General features: G+C 35.5%; 1 protein-coding gene across 1 annotated transcript in view; it reads left to right on the forward strand.

Annotated features, from left to right (window-relative positions):
* Window positions 1–26,947, forward strand: part of TNKS (tankyrase) — a 212,390-nt gene that overhangs the window by 66,673 nt on the left and 118,770 nt on the right. The window lies entirely within an intron of this gene.

A 26,947-nucleotide genomic window follows, 5' to 3' on the forward strand; every position in this document is an offset into this window, starting at 1 on the left:
ATTTTAAAACCAGTGTAGATAAGAAGAAATTTAAATATAATTCAACACTTTTAAATAATAAAATTAAAATATGTAGCCTTAGGCCTCCTCAGGTTCTGTAGCCTTTCTGTCTCCTCTTTTAACAAAGCAGTGGGCAACAGTAGCAGCCTTGGAGTGGTCTCTGACCAAAGGAGAAATAGTGTTCATTTGTAGTAATGTAGGTGTTATTAGAAATGCTGACCGAGACTGTCTCTGTATCTGAGTGTCCTCCCCCTGACCTTTCCTTCTCTTCAACCCTCAGAGCCTTCCTTGTCCATTTGTGAGATTCATTTAATGCGACACTGTTTTGAGATCCACTTTCAGTTTTTCGAAGGACAAAGTTTAAACATAAATTATTAACAGCAAGAAGCTGTCTCCTAATTTGAAACAATTTCTGGGGGGATTATATCGGCTGCTGTTAGTTTGCAAAAGAGCTTTGGCATAATAACTCATGGAGACTAGATTCCTGGAAGACAGATACCATATCTGTTAAACTTGATTTGAAAAGCATCTTGCACTGTACTTTGCTTAGATAGGAAGATCTTAATTCTTCTTAGTCATAATGCTAAATCCATGAATTGTACTTTTCATGAATATTTGCTTTTTTCGAAATGACATACAACTTCTCAGATATGATTTAAAAGAAAAACATTCTGGTGATAGTAATTTTGTGGAAAATACAAGCTAGTGATATTTATACATCCATGTTATATAATATAGTGAATTAACGCTTAAGGGAAATACATTCTATAATGTTCCTCTGCCATACTGGTTCTCTTCTAAGCAGTTCTTTCGAATAGAATTAAAGAGGAAATATTATTTCCAAAGCTAAATTCAAAAGACAAAGCATTGATAAAAAGAATCTTTTGAAAGGAGTGCCTTAATTTCCAGTCATTAGAGATTATTTTGGGTGAAGTATCATTATTTTTATGTCACATGCAGCTGTAGAACTAGTACTTACGTTTAGAGTAAACTTTCTGTTCTTAATATTTTTCCTCTTTGGGAATTAATTAATTAATTAATTAATGCAGTTCAATTTGCCAACATCACACAGTGCTCATCCCGTCAAGTGCCTCCCTCAGTGCTCGTCACCCAGTCACCCCAACCCCCGGCCCACCTCCCTTTCCACTACCCCTTGTTCCTTTGCCTCTTTGGGAATTTAGTTGGTGAAGATAACTGTAGTATCTTCTATGGTACTACTTTTGTGCATTAGCCAAAACTTTGTACAGATGTTTTAACGAAGTGAAAATCTCTTTTTACAGAGAATTTTAAAATATGTAAATGACTAATATTTCCTTCTGCATAAAGAATGCATGGATTTTAATAAAGCTGTATAAAACAACAGTATATCTTTAGTTTTATAGTTAAGGGACTCCAGCAAGAGCCATGTGCAGTTAGCTATTTTAAAGAGAGTAATTAATTGGAGAGGCTTATCAAACTCTTCTTGAATTATTGTGTCAAGTGAATGATATACTTAGAAGAAATCTTGAGGGCTTATTGTTTTTCTGTTAGTCACTCTGAAGTTCTGGGCAGTCAGCTAAAAGACTTAGAGGTGGTTGTTTGTTTTTGTTTTTAGGAAATAAGCATATGAAAAGTCTAAAATAGCTTATGTAAATTTTATTTAAAAGCATCGTGGGTGTGTTATGATTCTGGATTTTAAAAAATTTATTTTGGCCTTTTTTCCCCCTAGGTACAAGAAATACATTCATTGTGAAAATTAAGGAAAATAGAAAAAGTACAGGAAAGAAAGAAAATCATTGTTATTTCTACTACCTATAGAACATTTTGGATATTTTATTTATAATCATTTTTTTCTGAGCACACATATCCTGTGCTCTTCTTTCTTTTTAATCAAATCAATATTACATATTTCATACTGCTTAATAATAATTTTTAAAAAGATTTAGTTACGTAGGTATTCCCAGAAAGCATTAAGTATTCTTCAACATGAATTTATAATGACTTTATAATACCCTTCTATGGATCTACTTTAGTTTTTTGAGCTAATCCTCTAGCGTTTACCATTTAGGTAGGCTGTTTTCATTCTTTATATACTTCCTTGTAAATTTCTAGTCATTTTACCAGTTCCATTGGAATTGTGCTTTATCATATTCAGTCTTAGCATCCACAGACATGCTATATATCTCTCCATTCCTGATTGAAATATGTGAAGGTTTGGAGAATGGGGAGCTTCCCTTTTAAAGGGCTGCATTGCATTCCACATTTAAATTAAAGTTGGTTGACACAGGAAATGTTCATTGAAGGGGTTAGGGATGTAGGGCTGTTTGTTAATCCTACAAAGGAGATTCTGAAGGACGCAGTGGGAAGTTGAGTCAGGAGAAATGGTAATAGCAGATTGAAGCTGAGAATTTGGGAAAGGATACATGACCAAAGGAATGTTTATCATTGGCAGACCCAAAGATGATAGGGATTTAAAATGGGTGAGTTTAGGTGGTCACAAGGTTGCCTAAATCATTGGTCCCAGCAATTTTCTAGCAGGTTGAGGGCTGCGGAAGTACGGAAGAATGATATATTTGCACCAAAGTGTCTCAAGAATAAGCTTTAACCCGAATTCATTGCACTTCTGAGGAAATCCTAACCTTTGATTGATGGGCTGGCTCCCAGTCTTTCCAGAAGGACTCAGCTGTGGCTCAGGCTAGAGGCAGTGTTGAGGGGTCTGGCATGTGCTTGCTGAGTGTGGCATGTTAAATCAACAAAATATATCTGGAATCCTACTTCTCTCTCTCTCTCTCTCTCTCTCTCTCTCTCTCTTTTTTTCCCCCCTACTCCACTGCTTCCTACTGCTTTTTAGATGAAACCAGAATCTTCAGTCTGATTAGTGAGGACTTCAGTGCACTGGACCCTGCCCAGATAGGTTTGTCAGTAATTCAGGTCTACTGTACTTTTAAATCTCCGGTCCATCCGTGTCTTACCGGCTTCACTGCACTTTAGCCTTAGTATATAAGGTTTCATTGTCTCTTTCCTTCGTGACAGCAACAACCTCATAATGAGTCTCTCTGCCTCCACTTATATGAGTTTCTCTGCCACCACTTATTCTTCACCCACTTTTCACTGTAGCTGGAGTGGTCTTTATAAAGCCTAGATCAGCCCTATGTCTAGAAAATTCCTTACAATATTCTCAATTCCCCCTAAGTAAAGTCCAAGCTTTAGCCATAGCCTACCGTGACTGGCCTCTGCCTTGCTTATCTCTGATCTCATCTTCCACTCTGTTCTCCCTGACCTCTTCGCTTCAGCTGCAGCTGGATGCTTGTGTCCCTTCCTCCCCCAGATGAAGCCCTTGTCCGTGTCTGGACTTATACACGCTGTCTGTTGAACCTGGAGCACTGCTCGGATATTTACTCCTCAGGGAAGTCTTTTTGTCCTCCTTCACATTTGCTTTCTTATTTTCTTCATGGGTTTATAGATATCTGAAATTGCATTATTTTTTTCTCTTCTTGTCTTTTTGCCCCAGTAGAATGAAAGCTTTACAAGGATTTGGACTGTTGTATGTCTTGCTTATTACTTCATTGTATACAGGACTTGCACAAATACGTGAAATGATTAAATAAATACTTGAAGGATCTGAGTACTGGTGACCAAGGGCAGCATATTTTCCAAGTTCTTCAGATACTCATTAACCATTAATTATTTGATATCCCATGCCTATTGTAATAGTCTTATTAAATTTTCTACTTCCTAAACATTTTGTTTTGGATTGCTTATAGTCATGGATATCTCTTAAAACAGTGCATTGAAAAAAATTTTTAAATTGGTATGATGGGTGAGATGTGACCTGAGCCTTTTATCAGTAGATTTCTTGGATAGTTCCTTTGATTGAGAACATTTCAGTTCTAAAAAGATCAAACTGCCTGCAGCTGTCACATCAGACTTCTGGATGTCAAACTATGGCCTAATTTTTGCTGTTTTCATTTGGCTTTGCTTAGTTACTCTGCTGCTTTGCATATGAGCTAATACTACAATGTGGCCTATTGCATATTGGGTGTAGTACATTTTTACTGTCATTCTACGTGATTGAAGACTGATTCCTCATACCCTTAATTTGAACTATAAGAATTATTTTTTATCAGTTATTAGCAAGTCTAATAGTATAATATGCCTCCTAGAAAATAAACCATAAAATGAAATTCCTATCTTTTAAAGAAAAGCTATATGTTTATCCACCTCATTTTTATTAGGGAAAATTATTGTTATGTTAAGATAAATGCCTTTTTTTTTTTAGAAAAAAAATTCCCTTTAGTTAAACAGTAAGAAAGTTAAAAACATGTTACTGCTGAAATAAGTCAGTGTATGAACACTCATTTTAAAGATATGTTGAGAATGTTAATCCCTTAACCACAATTCTTAAGGAAATTTTATTTATGCTTTGATTTGTCTGTAATTTTGGACATGAGTAGAAAAGTATAAGATTTTGTTACTAAAAGTGATTGAAACACCTTTTTTTGAAACTTCAAAAATATGAAAATAATTTAGGACAGGAATATAAACTACTACCTTCTTAAAAAATACCTTAGCTGACATAGGTCATATTGATTTTTAAAGTTATACCTTCAATAAACAATCAGAGCCTTACTGAATCTAGTTAAAATGATGATGATGATGATGATGATGATGATGATGATAATTGGCAACTCCTGAGTGCTTCTGTGAGCTAAGCACTGTTCCAAAGGCATTAAATCTCACAACACTAGGAGATAGATATGATTGTACCCATTTTTACAGATAACAGAGGGGTCAGGTTACTTTTATGAGTTCACACAGTCATTAAGGGAAATTACTGGGATTTGAACTCCAGGAGTTTGGCTCCAGAATCAGTGCTCTTAAGCAAAATCAGATTTTTTACTCATTCATTTAGAAGGATGTGGTGTAAAGATATTTGAAAACCTGGACTAACCTATAAATTCAGGGCTTAAATCTAGTCTGTTAACATGTTTCTCTACTTTCTTATCTTAAAGATTATTCCTTTCAAAAAAGAAAATTTACCTGATTCATGCTATTTGCAAGACTCATCATCATATTATTATAAAATGAATTAGGTAATAAAAATGTCTTAACTAATTTATAGAGACTATTTTTAAGTCTTTGCTCTTTAGTCAGTAGACTTGAATAACATTAATTTGACACATTTAAGAAAAACTATTTTGCAGCTATAAGGAAAGATGTAATTTTAAAGTGTTTGAGCTATTCATAGATAAGGGCACCTCAAATAATATAAGTAAGCCTTAAATGAGTACAGGCAGTTATGTATATAAGGGGAGTTAAGAGGAAATGGAAACGGTCTTTCTGTTTAGGTAACCCAGCATTCTAGTATTTCAAACTTTTCCCATCTACCTTTTGTGTAATTAAAAGCAGTAGGCTTACATCATTAAAACCAGCATGATCTCTCAACTCATCAAAAATGACATATTTGTGAAGCATAATAACTTGTTACTATATATCCTGAGAGCAGCTGTCATTTTCCCCAGTGGGCTGCAGAAATCATATAACATCTTGGAATCATATTACATTGCTGCATTTTGGATTACAGCTTTAACTACACCCAAATTATGGCTTTTTAAATGGTTCTTTTAATATTTCTTATAATAAAGTAATTACTGTTAACATTTACTTTGTTGTTGTTGTTTTAAAGATTTTATTTATTTATTCATGGGATCCCTGGGTGGCGCAGTGGTTTGGCGCTTGCCTTTGGCCCAGGGCGCGATCCTGGAGACCCGGGATCGAATCCCACATCAGGCTCCCGGTGCATGGATCCTGCTTCTCCCTCTGCCTGTCTCTGCCTCTCTCTCTCTCTCTCTGTGACTATCATAAATAAATAAAAAATAAAAAAAAATAAAAAAAATAAAAAGGTATTTATTTATTCATGAGAGACACAGGCAGAGGGAGAAGCAGGCTCCATGCAGGGAGCCTGATGTGGGACTTGATCCCGGGACTCCAGGATCATGCCCTGGGCCAAAGGCAGGCACTAAACCACTGAGCCACCCAGGGATCCCCTAACATTTACTTTCTTAAAATAGCACATGTGACATTAGAATTCATTAATGCTTTGGTATTGTAAAAGTTAATAGCCCTATTATTTGAGATTTTTGCTAAACTTTTATTTTGACATAATTACAGATTTTCATGAAGTTCTAAGAAGTATTACAGAGGTCCTCTGTACCTTCTATATTATTTTTCCCTAGTGGTAACATATTATAAAACTGTTATATGGTATCACAATCCGGATATTGACTTTGATATGGCCAACATACAGACCATTTTCATCCCAGGAGATGTTCTATAGTTTCCCTATTTGTAATATGTTTATCTGTTCTGGTATTGGGGTAATGTTAGCTTCATAGAATGAGTTAGGAAGTATCCTTTAGGAAATGCTGAGTGCTTTTATTTTCTGTGAGAAAAGACTTCTTTTGGTAGAATTCACCAGTGAAACCATTTAGGCCTGGTGCTTTCTTTTTTGGAAGATTATTATTGATTCAATTGCTTTTGTAGATGCAGAGCTAACTGGGTTATATACTTCTCCTTGTGTGAATTTTGGTAGTTGACATTTTTCAAGGAATTGCTCAATTTCATCTCAGTTGTCAAATTCCTGTGTATAGAGTTGTTTGTAATTTTCTCTAATTGGGCTTTTGGTGTTTGCAGGATCTGTAATGATATCTCCTGTTTCATTTCTTGATAATTGGTCATTTGTCTTTTCTATGTTATCAGTGTTGCCTAGGAATTTGTCAATTTTATTGATATTTTCAAAGAGCCGATTCTTTATTTCAATGATTTTGTTCTTCTCTTTTCTGTTCTTAGTTGTATTGATTCCTTTATTATTTCTTTCTGCTTCATTTTGACTTATTTTCCTTTCTAGGTTCTCAAAGTGGGAGCTTAGAAAATTGATTTGAGATTTTTTTCTCTTTTCTAATGTGTATGCATTTAGTGCTTTAAATTTGCCTTTAAACACTACTTTTAACTGTATACCACACATTTTGTTATGTTCTATTTTCATTTTCACTCAGTTCAGTGTATTCTTTTTTTAATTCTCTCGAGACTTGCTCTTTAACCCATGGATTATTTAGAAGTATGTTGCTTAGATGTTAAATGTTTAAAGATTTTTCTGTTACCTTTCTGATACTACTTTCTAGTTTGATTACATTGCAGTTTGGCTGATTTACATTGTAGTTCAGCAACACTCCTTATGTTGTCATATCTTTTCATTTCATTTTATTTTTATTTTTTTAAAGATTTTATTTATTTATTCATGAGACACACACACACACAGAGAGAGAGAGAGAGAGAGAGGCAGAGAGAGAAGCAGGCTCCATGCAGGGAGCCCGATGTGGGACTGGATCCCGGGACTTGATCCTAGGACTCCAAGATCACGCCCTGGGCGGAAGGCAGGAGCTAAACTGCTGAGCCACCCAGGGATCCCCATATCTTTTCATTTTAAAGTTTTTGTTTTATGTCCCAGGATGTGGTCTATTTGGGTACATTCATGGGTGCATGATAAGAATGTGTTTTAGCCATTATTGGATAGAATATTCTGTAAACAGTTGTTAGATCCTATTAGTTGATGGTATTCTTGAGTTTTACTGTATCCTTCCTGATTTTCTTCACATAACCTGATATCACAGGACAGGAGGTGGGAGATGGGGCCTTCCTCAGTTGGATTGTAGTGAAAGTCTGGCATTCTGTGATTTCCACTAACACTATGGTGAGGAGAGGCTAATTATTACCTAGTGGTTCTGAAAGTCCTGCTCTCAATGAGTTTGTAAATATAGGCTTATCACTAGGCCTTTGCCCTCTGGGTGTGGGTGGAACCCACTGTTATTTTGTTTTCTTTTTGTTTGGTTGGTTTTTTGAGTTTTGTTTTTGTTTTTTTGTTGTATTTGACTGGAATAGTCTGGTTATTGTTAAAAGGTTTTCTGTCCTGTTAGGCTGTCACTTTACTGCTTCTTTGTCCAAGAGAGGAGGCTTTCTTTCATCTGCATCCTTTGTCATTTCTAGATTGCCAGCTTCTTCAGTTCTTAAGTCTGTGTGATTGGAGCAAAATGAACTTAAAAACTCACCACCCCATTGTTCCTTGGGTATCAAGATCCCTAATCAGTCTGCCTTTTTCTGTTTACCTGTGAGAGTCATTGCATATTTATCTTTTATGTAAAGCCCAGGTTTTTTAGGTGTACCTAGTGGGAAGAATAAGGAAAAGTCCATCTCCCTTTTCCTAGAAGTAGAAGTCTTGAAATTATTTTTAATTAGTCATTTCTCTATGGAGTGAGTCATTATTCTGAAGATTTATGCATATAATGAAACTACATAAATAGTAGGATTTTTGTGGCATATCTATTTTTCTAAATCTGCCTGCTGATTAGATGCATAGATTTAAAGAACTGAGTTATGATAGGTAGTATTGTACTCTCAGTACTATTCACACAGTACTGCACAGAATACCATTGCTTAATAAACACTTTTGCTTTTTTAAGTGAATAAAAAGTAATATTATGATTTTATTTTACAGTTGAGATAATTGTGGCTAAAAACAAAAGCTATTAATAGCCTGCTACTATTCAGTTGGTAATAGGTAAAAAAGCTTACAGTCCTCTCTTCTGTGATCTTCTTTCTATGGTGTTCACTAATTTCATTTACTCTTTGGCTCTGCCCTAAGGTTGACGGGGGAGGAAGGGTGCAGAGGGGGCAACCAGTATTTTCCTAGTTTATCTCATTCAGAGGAATTATATTTTGAAATTTTAAAAAGTCACAAACATGTGGCATGAGGTTTTTGTTATTAAAAAAACAAGTGTCGTTAAGTAGTAGAATAAAGTGAATCATTGGTAATTTTTTAGGACCAACGAGGCCCCATAAATAAAGTAACCAGCTTAGTGTTGGAAAATTTACTGGTAGAATTTTTACAGAATACCATCCTTTCCTGCTAGACACAGTGTCAGTGTCCCAGTCTTACATTACTCATTCATAAGGCTGGGTAAGTTAGAGGATATGATGCAAAAGCTATAAATTGACTTAAAACAAAAACCTTCTTTGAACAGATACCTGCTTTTATGCCTGACATTTTCCAAGTAGAACTGTCCTTATACCTACCTGCATTTCACACCTTCCAACATGTTGTTTAGGCAGTGAGCAGCATGTGCCAGCTAGTAGGCAGAGGTTAACTAGAAGTGTAGACCCATTTGCTTACGAAGCAATTTAGGGAAGCTTTGGAAAAGAGGGTTGTGGATGACCATGGAAGGCATAGTGCTCTTCTCAACCCTTTTTATGCTACGTAGAGAAAAAGACATCACAACTCGCAGGTTTGTGGTTATCATTTAAGGCTACAGCATTGGCTATACAGCACAGTTAGAAGAATTTTGGAATCAAGAACATCTGCATTAGAATTCCAGTTCTGCTACTTACTAGTTGTGTAAACGTGGGGAAGTTACTTTGCCTTTCTAAGCCTCAGTTTCCTGTACTTTCTCATTGAGAGAGTGGAGGTGATAGTACCTACTTCTGGGGTTGTAGATGGAATACATTTATTGGAAAACACTTGATACATAGGAAACACTCAACAAATTGTATTTCATTAATAATGAGCATGTTTGTTGCTTTGAGTTTAAATATTATCAGATTAGTTCTGCAGGGGCTTGTCAATCATTTGTATTTTTCTTTATATTATTCAATCTTTAGGTTAGTTATACTCAAAGTGATGATTTTCGTACAAGGGAAACTTTCATACAAGTTCCTCCAGTTGGAAAACTTCAGGTTATCTACGAGTTCATCAGTAGAGGGTGGGGAAGGAAAATCTTAATAACCAAGTTGGTTGTTTGACGATACCTTTAATGAGAGTCATAAAAATGTATTGAATCATCATGAGATGTTTAGAAATTATCTGTGATTTTATATGATCCCTTATACCTGTCCTTATGAAACTCATGTTCTTATGAGGTAAATATATTGGGCTGAGCCATTAGGAATATGTATGAAGGTATATTAATAATGTATATTTTGAGTTTACAAAAATATAGATAGATTGATCAAAATGTAAATGCATAAATGGGGCAGCCTGGGTGGCTCAGTGGTTTAGCGCCGCCTTTGGCCCAGGGCCTGATCCTGGAGACTTGGGATCGAGTCCCACGTCAGGCTCCTTGCATGGAGCCTGCTTCTCCCTCTGCCTGTGTCTCTGCCTCTCTCTCTCTTTGTGTCTCTCATGAATAAATAAATAAAATCTTTTAAAACAATTCATAAATGATATTTATATTCTAATATATACATTTATTTGTTAAAATACAGGAACTTTAATACAAATAAAAACTCCACTCTACCTATCTGAAAATAAACTTGTAAGTTTATAGAGAATGTAATACTAGAAAAAAGTAGAAATTGACTCAATAAGCATTTGAACAAACATAAGAGAAAGCCATAAATAACAGTATACTGTTGAGGTCAGGAACACTATTGAAGCCTTTTCACAGTTTAGGAATTTCCTTTTGCAGTATAATGAGATCAGATGAGCCATAGATCTGCATCAGTATGATTAGAAGGGTAGGATAAAATTCTTTTCCTCTAAAATTTGTTGACACCATCCCTGCCTCATCCCCATCCCCAGGTCTTCACATGTCTAATTTAGATCAATGAAGAAAAGGGGGGAAGAGTTATTCTGTGTGAAAGAACAGATAATGTTTGATATTAGGGACAGCCAAGGGTCCATAGCAGGAGGCCCTGAGTCCTAAGTTTGGAGGAAAGGTGAGATCAGTAAAATCTTATGTTTGTTCTCCACGGAGCTCATTTTAGTTTCTTAAAGAAGATTTGCTTGTAGAGTGTTTTGTTTTGCTTAGAGGGAGTGTACCTATTTGGGTGGGAGAGGGGCAAAGGGAGAGGGAGACAGAGAATCTTAAGGAGGCTCCATGCTCAGTGTGGAGCCCAGCATGCGGCTTGACCTCAGAACCCTGAGATCATGATGTCAGGTGAGCTGAAATGAAGAGTTGGATACTTAACCGGCTGAGCCACCCAGGTGATCAGCTTATAGAGTGTTTTATTTCGAAAATATGAATTAGACACATATATTAAATGTGTTAATATAAGGAAAGATAGGAAGTAAGGAAACTGCTTTGGAGAAAAGTATAATTGAGGATTGGGGTGATGATGACGAGGGCATGGATTACTAGACTATAGAATGAAGAGAAAGGGATGAGTTCAAGATATGTGAAAAGCATGCATTTTTTAAAATTGTATTCATTCATGAGAGACAGAGAGAGAGAGGCAGAGACACAGGCAGAGAGAGAAGCAGGCTCCCTGCAAGGAGCCCGATGCGGGACTCCATCCCAGATCCTGGGATCAGAAACTGAGTTGAAGGCAGACGCTCAACCGCTGAGTCATTCAGGCATCCCGAAAAGCGTGAATTTGATATATCAACAGTATATGTGTATTTAACTTTTAAATTTATTTAGGATATTTGAAATGGGCCAAGCTTGTTATTCAGATATTTGTGAGCCAAAGTAATATGCTTAAAAAGAGCTTTATATTTAGGAATAAGAGATACTAGTTGTAATCCTGTTTGACCCTTATTAGTTTTGTGTCCTTTGGTCAGTAATTTTCCTTCTGTTTCTTTTTCTATAAAGTTAGAGTGAGAGATGATCTTTTCACTTTAAAATTATTGGGAGATGATCTTTTCACTTTAAAATTATTTCATTTCTGATTTATTATTAAGTTGTATGGTGAGCCATCAATCACAATGGCATCAGAAACACTTGCATAAATACAACTTACTGGGACACCTGGGTGGCTCAGCGGTTGAGTGCCTGCCTCAGCTCAGGGCGTGATCCTGGAGTCCCGGGATTGAGTCCCACATGGGGCTCCCTGCATGGAGCCTGCTTCTCCCTCTGCCTGTGTCTCTGCCTCTCTATCTCTCAGTGTCTCTCATGAATAAATAAATAAAATCTTAAAAAAAAAATACAACTTATACCTTTACTGCTGGTGTATTCCTGGCATATCTACATTTTTATTACATAATTGGATAATAAATTGACTCTAGATCTTTTTTTGTATTTAGAATATCTTGGTGAGTTCCTTTTTAAGGCTACTTTAAAGCAGATTCAGCTGAAAGGCACTCCCACTTCTGGTGGGAGTTAAGATACTAGGTCCTTATTGTAGATGGGGTCCGAAAGTTCCTTGGAAACTAACTTACTAAAGAGAGAGTAGATTGTTTGTTAATTTATGCTTGCTGATTTTTGTCTTCAAAGAATGTCATTAATGTGTATATAGTTGTTTTGTTTTTGTTTTTAGTCATTTTTAGCCTTTTCCAAAGAATAAAGGAGAACAATTATATGAGTAGGTATTACTGCAATGAGGGACATAAAAAGGCTGATAGTCCTCTTGTATGCCATCTTTTATGGTCTTGAAATCCTTAAATCACAGTTATTTCACTTATTTTTTCAGATCATATTAGTAAAATTAAAGTAGTATTTCATTAACATCATTACATTAGGGCAGCCCCGGTGGCGCAGCAGTTTAGCGCCGCCTGCAGCTCAGGGTGTGATCCTGGAGACCCTGGATCGAGTCCCGTGTCAGGCTCTCTGCAGGGAGCCTGCTTCTCCCTCTGCCTGTGTCTCTGCCTCTCATTCTCTCTCTGTGTCTCTATGAATAAATAAATAAATAAATAAATAAATAAATAAATAAATAAATAAATCTTTAAAAAAATCATTACAATCATTACATTATTTCATCTTTCACATGGTTGACCACTTAACACCCTAACTTTTTAGTTTCCTGACTGCTTATGTCTACTAATTTTTCTTCCATCCTACCTTAGCTACTCACATCATGATCACAGTCTGCATCTGTGTTGTAGTAACTGCCAAACATCCAAAATCTTGAATTTTGTACCGTGACTTATACCTTCTCTCTCTCCAACTCTATTATTTTGTACATTTTTGAATTTCATTGAACCCTCCAATCAATAGACTCTGCCATGTTTTTCAATAGATTACCCCTTCTTGTCTTTGCCATCTTATTATTAGCATCTTAGATTTTATTTATTTATTTATTTTTCATCTTAGATTTTATTGCCCACTGTTATCTTCCCTTCCTCACAAACACTGTTAAGTATTTACTGGCTCTCTAGCCAGTGTACTCACTTGGCAATACCAAAGTATTTATTGAGCTGAACTATCTGTATTTTATACCTGCACTCAAGAAATGAAAGTGGCTGGAAAAAAGAATGTGTGTGGATAGAGAGAGAGAGAAAGAGAGAGGGAATTGTTTGATTTCATGTTAGTATCATAACCATAAACTTCAAATTGACTTTTATTCTTGTTTCAGCCATTTCTCTCCTTGAATCTTTAGTACCCTTTCTACTTCTTTTTCTCAGTTGACTTATTTTCTCATATTTCATTGATAAAATAGATACCATCAAACAGGTTTTGATTGTTTGATATTGCTGTGGCCAATCCATCAACTTAGGTACACCTGTACTCACATAACTCTGCCTTCTGTCTGTTACAATGGGAGAAATATCCTCAGGCATCTGGACGGCTCATTCGGTTGAGTGTCTGACTCTTGACCTCAGCTCAAGTCTTGATCTCAGGATTGTGAATTCAAGCCCCATGTTGGGCTCCATGCTGGATGTGGAGCCTAGTTCAAAAAAAAAAAAAAAAATACAATGAGAGAAGCATCCTGCTTCTGTCTAAAGGCAACCCTCTTCTACTTTTTCTCTGAATTTCATCCCATCTCACCTGCTCAAGGACCTTTTGCAGTTATGCTCTTCCTGTTGGCTTATAATTGTTTGTGTATATATGGATTCTAGTAGCTCCCATCTTTAAAAAATACAATAAAAACAAAAATTTTTCTCTTGTTGCCTGTATCACTCTCTAGGAACCCATTTTTCTACTTCCCCATGTAGCATACAAGTTATCCGTGGTTGCTTTTTACTTTCTTCTTATTCTGAACTAAACTTACCTGGTCTAATTTTTGCCTTTAACCATTGTAATAACGTATTTTCTTTTTTCTCCCAAGTTTAACAATAAATTCTGTCTTGTATACCTAGTCGTCACACTCCCTTGTGTGACCTCTTAGCAACATTCAACATAATTTAGTATAACCACCTATTTGAAATAGTCTTCTAATGGCTTCCAAGATACCATACCCTACTGCTCCCCATCCCCTCACCCCCTTAAGATTCATTGATATGTCCTTCCTGTGCTGATTCTTTCTACTTTGCTCCACATCCAAATACGAGAACGACCCAGATTTAGTTTTAGGATTTTTCATTTCCTTTCTGACATTCTGGGTAATCTCATCTAGTCTACTCCCCTTAAAAATTATCTATATGGCTCTTCAAGCCCTGTATCCCACCAATTTATGACTCTAGTGCAGACCTCTCCTTTGAGCTCTAGAAATACATATTCTACTACCTATTTGACACTTACAACTTCGTTGTCTAACAGACATCTCAAACTTATCATGACCAACACAGAATTCTTTATCTATCTAATGCCATTGTCAAGCTCATCAAGCCCATCCTTTCAGAATCTTAATGGCATCAAAATCTACCAAATTGCTCAGGCCAGAATTGATTCTTTTCTTGTCCTCATATATTATATTCAATTCATCACCCAATTTTGGTTTTACCTCTAAAATCTATTCCAAACTTATTTCTTTCAGTCTTTTCCTACTGCCGTCGAAACTTTTAATTTAGACCAAGGCTAATAAGAAAGTGTGGTCTATAGGCTGGTTCTGGCAAGCTGTTTGTTTCCGATTTGCAATAAAAGAATGAATATAAATCAACCACATCAGTATAAATACACCTTTAGTTTAGCCAATTTTTTTTTTAATAGTGAGACTTCTTTGATGAGAACACATTGCACTGATTTACATTCTGATGCAAGCTCCTAATCTTCTTTCAGACTACTTTGATTAGTGGTGGTCTAGACCACTATTGACAGCCTCCTGTCAGCCTTCCTTTAGTCCACTGTCTATGTAGTAGCCAACAAACTTTTTAAAATTTTAACTGGTTTATTTCATTCATTTCTTTAAAAGCAATTCTACTTAGAATAAAATTCAAACTTTCTATCTCCTACGTACTTATTTGTTTCCCTATTGCTCCTAACTGCCCAGCCATACTAATTGCATTTATTTTAATCATGGACTCCAAACTGGTTTCTGTCTTTATTTCTTTGTCTACCTCCTTCTGTCTTCTCCTTAGTGTGCTGGTTCCTTTACTGGGATGCTTTTTTCCTCAGATCTTCTCTTAACTACTTTCTTTTCATATTTAGGTCCCCCACCCCCCCCACACTTTTTAAAAGATTTTGTTTATTCATGAGAGACACACACACAGAGAGAGAGAGAGAGAGAGAGAGAGAGAGAGGCAGAGACACAGGCCCGAGGGAGAAGCAGGCTCCATGCTGGGAGCCCGATGTTGGACTCAATCCCAGGACCCCAGGATCATGCCCCGGGCTGAAGGCAGGCGCTAAACCACTGAGCCACCCAGGGATCCCCATATTTAGGTCTCAACTCAAAAACCACTACCTAAAATAAGTTCTTCCTAATCCCTCAAATGCACTTGTGTACTGTTCTGCTGCTGGTACCCTTTACATCACCTGTCTATCACTGTCTGACATGATTTTATTTATTTTTTGATTGTTTATTGCTTAACTCTCAATTCCTGAATTCCAGTTGTCTTCTTGAAAAGTGAGATTTTCTCTTGTTTGTTCATTGTTGATAGTGCCAGCATTCTCTAAATATTGTGTTAAGTGAATGATCATTCATTTAATTGGTGCTTCATAAAGTAGAACTGTTTTATTATAACACTATAACATGGTAAAATCAAAATAGCATTCCAGAACTATAAAATGTATAAGAAATACTACATCAGTCTGGCAAGTTGCCACTGACAATAAGAAAATCTAGAAAGGGATCTTTGATAAGTTTTCCAATCTAGTGTTTATTTGTTAAGTCTCTGTTGATCTCTTGATACCAGAATCTGCAAGTGCCATTTCCAGCTGCTTTTAAATAAACTAACAAATTTGCTCTTTAGTTAGATTGTTTAAAAAAAGAATCCTCATTACAGTAATGGAAAAACAAAAATAAAAAGTACATTTTTGTGTAAAAGTTCATGCTATATAAAATTTTCCATTATAACCAATGCAATATCTGGCCCATTCTAGCACCCCCCAATAATAATAGCTTTTGTTACTGAAGGACAATTACAGATAATTAGTTGTTTAATTTGTATAGTTTGTATACAAAATCATAATCCCAGATGTATAAAATAACCTATCGAGGAAATTCTAAAACTCTTCAACTGATTTTTATTGATTTTTATGCTCTATATATGCCCTCAGACTTATTTTAACATTTCATAATTTCATCCAGAAATTCTTTACTGTATCCAGTGTAGAACCTTCTTTTACTGTCTTTATTTTTCTCCTTGATGAAGCAAGGAGGTTTTTGCTTGCATCCCCATGAGGTTTTTTAAATCTTCATGCCATTGTATAAGACCATTAATAGTTTGATCTTAACTTTTAGAGAAAACAACTTTTGATTCTGTTGATTCTCATGAGGCTGTTCTAAGATAATCTTGCTAGGTTTAGAAACTTCTCTATCAGTGTGTTGATTTCAGACATTTCATTTTAGTAATTAGTTTGTTCATAAAGCAGTTCCATGTCACTATTAACACCTAAAATTTTTTCTTAGCAAGAATCTTCTTGTGCTTCTGAAGAGTGTTAAAAGGGGTAGCCCATGACAGAACTCCTGACGCCAGCCGTGACATTGTCACAGTCAAGAGCCATTTTAGGGTAGACAAAAAATTGAGAACCTTTCATAACAGAACAGTCCTACTCCATTTGATAGTTTTGCAGGTATATTTTCATGTTTTCACTTAGAGGTCATAAAATATACTGATGAAAAGGAAGCCATTGATAATTATCTTACAAAAGTTACGTTGTCTGGTGTCATGGAAGGAAATTTACTAAAAACTAATCTAATTTGGAATTCTCATCATAGGAATAAACAATCTTGTCTTTTTTTTTTTTTTTTTGTAGACCTCATAGATACCACAATCAAAAGATAAATCTGTTTCAGAATTTCTCCTTTATTTCAATCTACGAAATTTTGGTTTTTATATTTGTAAGACCTTAATTTTTGCTTTTTTCTCTTTTTGGTTTTTCATCTTCTTCAGTTATTGAAGACTTTTCCAAAATAGAGCTAATACAGAATCTGACATGGTTAGTTGATTTTTTTTTTCTCCCAAGAAACAAGTGACAGGTTTTTAAGAAATTTTAACATAAATCGACCTCTGGAATCCAGATGTAGTTATAAAATGGCAGCTGAAATGGCAATGGTGCAATGCTTCAGTGGTTGACTCCTTTATAAGTCTTTTTATAAAAGGAGGTAGACGAGGGACACCTGGGTGGCTCAGTAGTTGAGTGTCTACCTTCAGCTCAGGGCCTGATCCTGGGGTCCTGGGATCAAGTGCTGCATAGGGTTCCCCGCAGGGAGCCTGCTTCTCTCTCTGCCTGTGTCTCTGCCTCTCTCTGTGTCTCTCATGAATAAATAAATAAAATCTTAAAAAGATAGTTCATCTTAAAAAGTAGATGAACTTTGGGTTGTATGTTCACAACTAATCAAATTTTATATTAAAATCTTTGAAAAAAGCTTTGGGTAGATCATTAGTGGCAGTTTTAGGTATTATTATTATTTATATCTGGGGAAAACTTAATGATACCTATAGTTGAAACTTGTAATTAGACCTTTGATAAGTAGAAAGACAATAGATTTCATATACTAAAGTAACAATGAAACTTCTGCTGCTTAATACAAATGCAACTGCCATTCTGCCTCAAAATTGCATTATCCATGGATAAGCAGTTGAACTATTGAATTGCATGATTCATATTTTGTTGTTAACGTCAGCTCCCCTGCTACTATTGCCCGAACTTTTAGAAAAATATTTCCAGCTTATAGAGAAGTTAAAAGATAGTAGAATGAATAGTTTATATGCTTTTCCCATAGATTCACCACCAATTATTAACACTTTGCAGGTTAATTTTATATCTCTTTCTCTCTAATATATTCTTCTCCGAACTATTTTAGAGATACTTGCAGACATTGTAGTATTTCACACCCAAACACTTCAGCATGTATCTCCTAAGAACCAGAATAAATACAATTATACTTGGGAAATTAAGCATTAATAGAATTCTGTCTTCTAATATACAGTTCATCTTCCTACTGTTTTATAAAATACTTCTTGGCCTCTGACCTTCCTCATCAGTACCAGGTAGCTCCATTTCTTTTAAGTAGCTTTTGAGCCCTTTGAACTCTTTCATGGACACTTAGAGATTGATACATAATTTCATTTCTACTTCATTGTCACCTTTTTGTATTGAAGCTATTAGTATTCCCCGAAACATTTGCCTTTTATTTTTCATATCTTTTACTTTTGGTTTAATGATGTTACTACTGTCTGTGTTTGTGTTACTGTTTTACAGGGGTATTTGGATATAGGTAGTAATTACAGAACATGGTGCATTACCACTTACATTAGGTTATTAAGAAATGCATAATAAAACTGTTTTAAAAATCATATTTTAAGGGGTACCTGGCTAGCTCAGTTGGTCTAGCATCAGACTCTTGATTTCAGTTCAGGTCGTGATCTTGGAGTTGTGGGATTGAGCCCTGCATAGGACTCCATGCTCAGCAGGACGTTTGCTTGAGGTTTTCTCCCTCTCCTTCTGGCCCTCCTCCCACTCACATGCTTGCTCTTTCTCTCAAATAAATAAGTCTTTAAAAAAAATAAAAATCAAATTAAGACTTTTTGATCTCCTTTCAAAATATATATTACTGATCTTCTCAAAGGAATGCATTAGTGATCCAGATTGGATTTTCTAAGAATTTATGATTTTCAGCAATAAAAATACATAGACAAGATTATTCATTATTTATAGTTACAAAATATTGGAACCTTCCTAAATTCCCACTTGTAGGAAAAATAGCTGAATGATCTGTGATACATAAACATAATAAAGATTTCACACCTATAAAATAATGAAGTTTTCTATAGACTGAGAATGCAATTCTCTGAGAAATACTGTTTACTAGAACAAAATACAAAAGAGTACTTATAGTATGCTGACCTTTTTGTAAGAAATGAGAAGTGGTATCTAGTCCCCAATCCCTTGCCTGTCCTTCATCACACCTTTATGTTGTCCCTCACACCCACATTGTGTCAGAATTATTCTTTGTAACCAATAGCATAATGGCAGAGCTAATGGCATGTCACTTCTGAGATGGGTCATAGAACATTGTGGCTTTTGTCCTGGACTTTTTTCTTGTCCTCTTGGATAACTTGCTCTGGAGGAAGCAATCGGCCATGGTGTGAGCTACACTATAGAGAAGCTTATGTGGGGAGGTACTGAATTCTCTGGCCAGCAACTTGTGAGAAACTGAGGCCTGCCAACAGCTACAAGAAAGTAGTTGGTAGGAGATTCTCCAGCCTACAGCTTAGCTGTAACTTTGTTAGAGACATTAAGTCAGAATCATCCTGCTAACCACTCCCAGATTCCCAATCCTTAGAAATTATGTGAGATATCTGTTCTTTCAAGCTGCCAAGTTTTGAGGTAATTTGTTAGGCAGAAATAGATTACTAGCACATAAGGGAAAATTTTTTTAAAGATTTATTTAACTGATTATTATTATTATTATTATTATTTATTATCACAAAATGAAATACAAGTAGGCTAAACCAGAAAACATTGAAATTGGTTACACACAAGGGTGTGGGGGCTCCAATGGCAGAGAAAGTAAGACATTTCTATAGTATACCTTTTTGATAGTTTTACTTTCTGGAAGCATGCAATGTTTTACATATTCAAAAAATAAAATTAAATCACGAATGCGAGGGGATCCTAAAATTTTAATTCAAACAGAAATAAATGAACCATCTGCTTTTTAAATGAATAACCACACTGAGACAAATAAAGAAGTACTAATCCTGGGACGCCTGGGTGGCTCAGCAGTTGGGCACCTGCCTTTGGCTCAGGTCACGATCCTGGGATCCAGGATCAAGTCCTGCATCAGGCTTCCTGCTTCTCCCTCTGTCTATGTCTCTGCCTCTCTCTCTCAGTCTGTGTCTGTCATGAATAAATGAATAATAAAGAAATCTTTACAAAAAAAAAGCACTAATCCAAGTAACTTTGGAACACAGTGCTTTGACTTTATACCCTCAATCTAGAAGGGGGGAAAGAGACAATTTCAAACAAATTTTGAGCTCTTTATATGAGGTTGTTTTACAGTGATAAGGGCTAGTAACTCAGAAACGAGTTTATGTATATTTTAAGACTGCATATATGTTTTGGGAGCCAAGGCTCTTACTACAGCATAAGAAACAGACAGACATGAAATGTGAGAGGACAAAGGAGAACCTTGGGTAGTTGGATTGAAGGTGTAGGTATCCGAATCATGGATGGTAGCAAGAGAGGAGAGTCTTCTAGGTTTGCTGCAGAAAAGGCCTACAGGCAGTGTGTCGCCTGCAGTAATGGAGCACCCCTACTTTCCATATCTTGGTTGCTACAAGCTATTATTCCCTTACATGCTATTAAAAGAGCTCTCTGAAAAAAAAAATTATTTCAGGGCTAGTACAGGAAAGTATAAGATGAACCTGAAGCATCTTATGCTAGAAAGTGAGGAAGTGCTCAAAAAAAAATAATGGGAGCATATCAGAAGGACATAGGAGTCATCTTGAAGTTTCACTGCCCAGATCTGGAACAATTTGACAATGAAAATAGTGATAGTAATGGACTATACCCCATTAGATAAAATAGGAATAGATATATTCATACAGTGATAATAAATGAGTAAATTAATGAATGGGGGAGAGGTTCTTTTTCACTGTTAGATTGCCCGTTGATAAATGTGGTGGGACTGTTGGAGTTGGAAAATCACCACTTGCAGCCATCACAGTGAAGACTGGTTAGGCCAAGAAACATTAGTGGATGCTAAATCTCAAGGACCAGATTTGATGAGCAGTATGTATGCTGCTGATTCTCAGCATGTCTGCCCATAGAGTTTTACTTGGGGAAACAGTAGCTATACAGTGGAAAAATATGACAGTACCTTTTTTGGGAAAGCAAAATTAATATCATCATTGAGAGTCAAATGAACTTTGTGTGCTGGCAGATATAATACTTGAGAAGGACATAACATCTCATGTTGTATTCTAGCCAGGTATGCATAAGTAAATCTCATGAAAAGACATGAGACAAATATAAATTCAGGCACATTCTACCAAATAAACTGGCCCATATTTTTCAAAAATGTCAGTGTCTTAAAAGACAAAGACTGAAGTACTATTCCAAATTAGAAGAGATTAAAGACATGCGACCACTGAATGCAAAATACATAATCCTGGACTGGAGGGGGAAAATACTATGAAGGATATTATTGAAACAAAAACAAAATTGGAATACTACTCTCTGTTAGATAAAAGTGTTGTGCCAGTGTTTAATTTCCTGAATTTAATTTCTTTGCAATGCTTACATAAAATTTCCTTGTTTTTATGAAACAGATGCTGAAGTAATAAAAGGCAAAGAAACACGATGTATTGCAACTTTCTACAATGGTTCAGAAAGATTACTTGTTACTTGACAAACATACAGAGTTATGGAAGGTGGTGGGAAGGAAAAAAAAATTTCTCTGCCCTTCAAGGCCTTCCATCTGGACTAAGAATTAAATTTATGTGAGACAGATTACCAGGAGAAAAAATCCAGTTTTAATACATGTGCATAGAGGCCCAATCATGAAAGAAGGACCTAAAGAAATGACCAAGGTGGGCCGTTCTTACACATTTTAGACAGAGAGACAATTTATGAGGAATTGACAGGATAAAGCAAACAGGTGTTGGGAGCTCTAATTAGTAGGGAATTCTTTTTTTTTTTTAATTTTTAATTTTATTTATGATAGAGAGAGAGAGAGAGGCAGAGGGAGAAGCAGGCTCCATGCACCGGGAGCCCGACGTGGGATTTGATCCCAGGTCTCCAGGATCGCGCCCTGGGCCAAAGGCAGGCGCCAAACCGCTGCGCCACCCAGGGATCCCCATAATTAGTAGGGAATTCTAAGCAGTATTTAGGCTGAAGTAGTAGATTAGGAAAAAAAAAAAAGACGAGGTTTGTTCCTATAGCTTTCAAGTCTCTATTTCTGGTGATAAGGATATCATTTTACTTCGCAGTTACAGGGTGGGTATTTTCATATAGGAGATTTGTATCCTGCTTTCAGGAGGACAGAGGAGGGGGTCAGTGTCCTTGTTCCGGCTGTTCTTTAAACTTATTTAAAATAATCAATATATCAAAGTGATACATTTTGGGGTGACCTACCCTTGACCCCTACAGGGAAAAGAGAGAGAGGATGTAAAGCACATAGGTGAAAACTTAAAAATTGGTGAGCCTGGGCAAAGACTATGCAGGAATCTTCTATACTGATTTTGTCCTTTTTCTCTATATTTGAAATTATTTCAAATAAAAAGATTTTTCAAGTTATCACTACAGGCAAAAAAAAAAGTGACAGAGTTTGGTTCATAAGTTATGTAGTCACTCTACACTATACTGGTTTTCTACTTTTCAACCCCAGATCTTGGTGTTATTATTATTATTTTTTTTAATTACTCGTGTTTAGGAAAAGCTCAATCTTTTTTTTTCTTTACATTTTGGTATTGGTATTCCTTTCTGTTTATTATTCCCTCAAAATTAAATACTTATTTCTATTCTGTGACTCAAGGTCCAAGTCTGCATGCCTTGTTTTTAGATCAGAATACCATTTTATGAGCGTTGTCATGATTGTTAACTGTCTTTGTTTTCTGTCTTTTTCTGAAGAAAACTCTTGGGCATTAAATTTGTTGGGGTTGTTTTGAATAAATATCTGTATCCTTTTTTCTTTTCCTCAGGAACTCAATAGACTCAATGTTCTTTGGATGAGAATGTATACGCTTTTTTCTTTATGGATGCTTTCCCTTAGTGGGCATTAGGTAGGTCCTAGGGCCTGGAAAGCTTTTTAACCTAAGCAGCCTTCTTAGTTTTCTGCATCTATGATAGGTAGGTGAGTAGGATTTTCTCTTCTCTGGGAAAGGATTGAGCTTACTTAATTCAGTGTGAATTATTTAGAGTGTCTTAAAATTGTACATTTGATTATCAGCCTTTGACAGTTTAAAATGCTTGACTTTTTTTTTTTTTTTTTTTGACGTGGGCATTGAAAAGTCATTTGAATTGACAGCTTGATTGGGCACGAAGAGGAATACAATGAATCATATGCTCAAGTCTTTTTGAATGAAAGAGGAAAATGTATAATTATCTGAAATGACGATGAGTTTTGTTTTATATGTGGGCATTTTTTTAAAAAGAAGTCGTTCTTAGGAGATTAATTAGACAGGAAATTAGTGCATTACAAATAGGCTGTCCATTGATTTGTGGATTATTAGAATTTCATCATCTCCGGTTGAGGTTATAATTCTTTTCTTTCTGAACAGGAATAACATTCTGTGTATCACTTTTTATTTATGTTCTTTCCCTCTGGTTTTTTTCTTTATGGGGAGAAATTCATTGCTCTTAATTTTAGTTGTATGTTTTCGGCGTCAGTGTTTGGAAATAGGCCCCAGGTGAGTGAAAAAGAATCTTTTCTCCATCGATGTTCTAATCTTTCTATGTTGTTTTTCTATTATTCTATTACCCTCCATTGCACTGAAAGTGAGTGATATATTGCTTATGACAGGACATAAAAATGACTCTTATTTTTAAGAAGTCATTAGAATGCCGGTGGCAATAACAGACAGACATGAGAGGTGTTCTTTTCTCCAGAAGAGTGACAAATTTTGTGGACTAGTTTGAAAAATAAGTCTTCTTTCATTTTTAAAAACCTAATAAGGGAGTATAAAATAACTGCTTGTCTGTACTCTATAAGCAAAAAGAAAAACATGCCAAGCAGAAATATTAATGATTATTTATGTAAGAGAAGGGTAGCCAAGAATACAGAAGAGAGAGAAACTCAATTAAGAATGGAAGCAATATTTAAATGCTTTATGCTTAGTATCATCATACCACAAGCTTGTGATTTTACTCATTCCTTTTTCTTGAGGATGTATTTTTATACATACCTTTCTTGATATTTTAATTCCTAATTTGGGGACATTGGACAACTTAAAGGCCTGGGATTTCATAGAAAGTTCTTGGATCCTTTTATATTTCTCTATATTTACCTTAATTGTGGTTTTCATGTCAGTATTATTCTGTTTATTATTTAAGGTACATTTTGGGCCAAATGTCATGTATAAATGTTGTGGGTGTTACTTTGATTCATGGCAGGGTTTGAACCTAAACATCTTCTAATCTCTTAGAGAAGAAAATAGCCATGATCATACAACTACATCTGTGTGTCTATGTCTATGTGTGTGCCTATGCATGTGCATGGACATGTGTGTATATATCCATTATATGATTACTCTTTTTTTCTTTGAAAAATGTTTTCTTTCAGATATAATGTTATTGAATGGTAGTTTGTATATTTTGTTTCTTAAAAAAGAAAATGGAAGATATTATTCCAAATATTTTTACTTTAAGTCTTTATGTGATACGTTTCAGAGAAAAATGGTTAGACAAAAATTGATATAGTTTTAAACATAATTTGTCTAAAGAATTAAAGTAAAGATAGTCTCCCCTAAGAAATAATTAAAAACATGAAGTAGAAAAAATTTTAAATGTACTAAAAACCATAAGAGTTTGCTCTTACAGAAAGGAGAATGGCACATTTCTTTGGAGAGGAAAAAAATAGGAAGATAATGTAGATAGAGCCCTATAAAAGAAGTGCATGTACATCTGGAGCACAGCTAAAGAACACTTAGAGGAGTGAATGACTGGAAAACTTACTACAAACTGAAAGGAAATGGGAGGAAGATATTCTGAAAATTTTACTCATGGAGAACAGAGTGAAGTCCTTAGGAAGTTTGAAGAAGACTTAAATTTATAAAATGCCTGACTTCTAACAGGTTTCCCTCAAAACAAAATTGTCTTACCCACTTTTATTAAGTAACTTTCTTCCCATGAACCTGAATTGAAAAATATTGCTCCTGTCATCATCACACTTTGCCAGTAGGTTTGCCATTGTCTGGCAGTGTGATATAATTAAGTCTGAATGTTCTCAGCATTGTTATTTAAAACAAATTAGAACACTACCTTATAGATTCTTTAAGATTAAAATTCAGCAACACTAGTTTATTTTTTAAATAGATCTATCTTTAATTGGTATGAAAACCAATTAAGCTTTCAAGTTGTCTACACTTAAAAACTGTAAGTTGTTTCAACGTTAAGGAGAACAGCTTAGGAAAAGTTTTTATCAGTAGGATGTGAGAGTGGCTTTCTTTTTTTATTTTGACCAAACCTTTCTCTGTGAGCTAAAACAAATGAATTTTATTTGTTAATTGAAATGAGAAAGGCTGTATAATTGCTTTAAAATATATTGCATGATCTTTATTTTTCCTATCTACTGTATAATCTTAATCTTAATCTGTATAATTACATATAATTAATTCCTTATTTCCCTAAGTATTCAATGAAAAACATTATATCTTTTCATCATGTAGGATAGTATTACATATATTTACTATGTTTTCTGTGTTTAATGCAGTTCAGTAACTTTTGTATTTGTCTCTGATTTAATTAAATGGGCTTAATTAGCTGCCGAGGCTGTTCCTCAAAAATTATAGTGTGTTCTTACTGTCATGGTTGATTTTAGTTTGTGTTGTGAGTCTGTTGCAATGAAAAGGTGAATTGAAGAGTGTACAGAGCAAAAGGATTTCTTTGAGTACTTTTGAATACTTTTATTCATTTTCCCTTAAGACACTCATTTCTATATGTGTCTTCCGGTAAATTGTGTAAAGCTTGGTGCTCCAGCACAATTGGGAAAGTTCAAGAGCAATGGAAGATGTGCTTTTATTTACTCAACAAAGTATAATTGCAGGAGAGCATTATGGACCTCTGTAAATCTTTCCCACTATATCTGAACTCTTGAGCTGAAGAATACTTAAACAGGTAATATATCAAAAGGCCTCAGTGGTAATTTTGAAATTCTTATATTTTGATCATGTCCTTGTTAGGTTTATATTTCAGTACAAAGCTATATACTATTTGAATTACTTATTCATTCACTCCTGTCCACTTTTAGTTAGACGATAATGTTGAAAAATAAATCAGTCACTATCTGATTACGGTCTTAGGCAAATACCCACCATTTGCTTCAACATGGATAGAACTGGAGTGTATTATGTGGAATGAAGTAAGTCAGTCGGAGAAGGACAAACATATGGCTTCATTCATTCAGGGAATATAAAAAATAGTGAAAGAGATTAAAGGGGAAAGGAGAGAAAATGAGTGGGAAATATCAGCAAGGGAGACAAAACATGAGAGACTCCTAACTCTGGGAAACGAACAAGGGGTAGTGGAAGCGGAGGTGGGCAGGGGAATGGGGTGACTGGATGATGGGCACTGAGGGGGGCACTTGACGGGATGAGCACTGGGTGTTATGCTGTATGTTGGCAGATTGAACTCCAATAAAAAATATACAAAAACAAACAAAACAACAACAAAAAAGAATCTGTGTTAGGTTATATGGATGGCAATGATGGAAAATTAAATTTGGCATAGTAAGAGTCCTCTAAAAATAGGTTCATTTTGATTAATTTGTAAATTTGTGCTCAGCTAAGTAACGTTTTCATTATCAGTTAAATGCTTCTTTTGAGAAAGAAAATAGCACCTCATACTCAGGAACTGATGTGAGAAGTCTAGGCCACAGACAAAAGCAAGGTCATTGAGAAGCCACAACTTACCAAACACCCTCCCTTCTCCCATGACCGGTAGGAGTGACAGCTGCTTTTTTAGCCAGTCATACAGTTGCCCCAATTTTCTAGCAAGAC

The sequence above is a fragment of the Vulpes lagopus genome, chromosome 4 (assembly GCF_018345385.1).
Source record: "Vulpes lagopus strain Blue_001 chromosome 4, ASM1834538v1, whole genome shotgun sequence".
NCBI classification, from domain to species: domain Eukaryota; kingdom Metazoa; phylum Chordata; class Mammalia; order Carnivora; family Canidae; genus Vulpes; species Vulpes lagopus.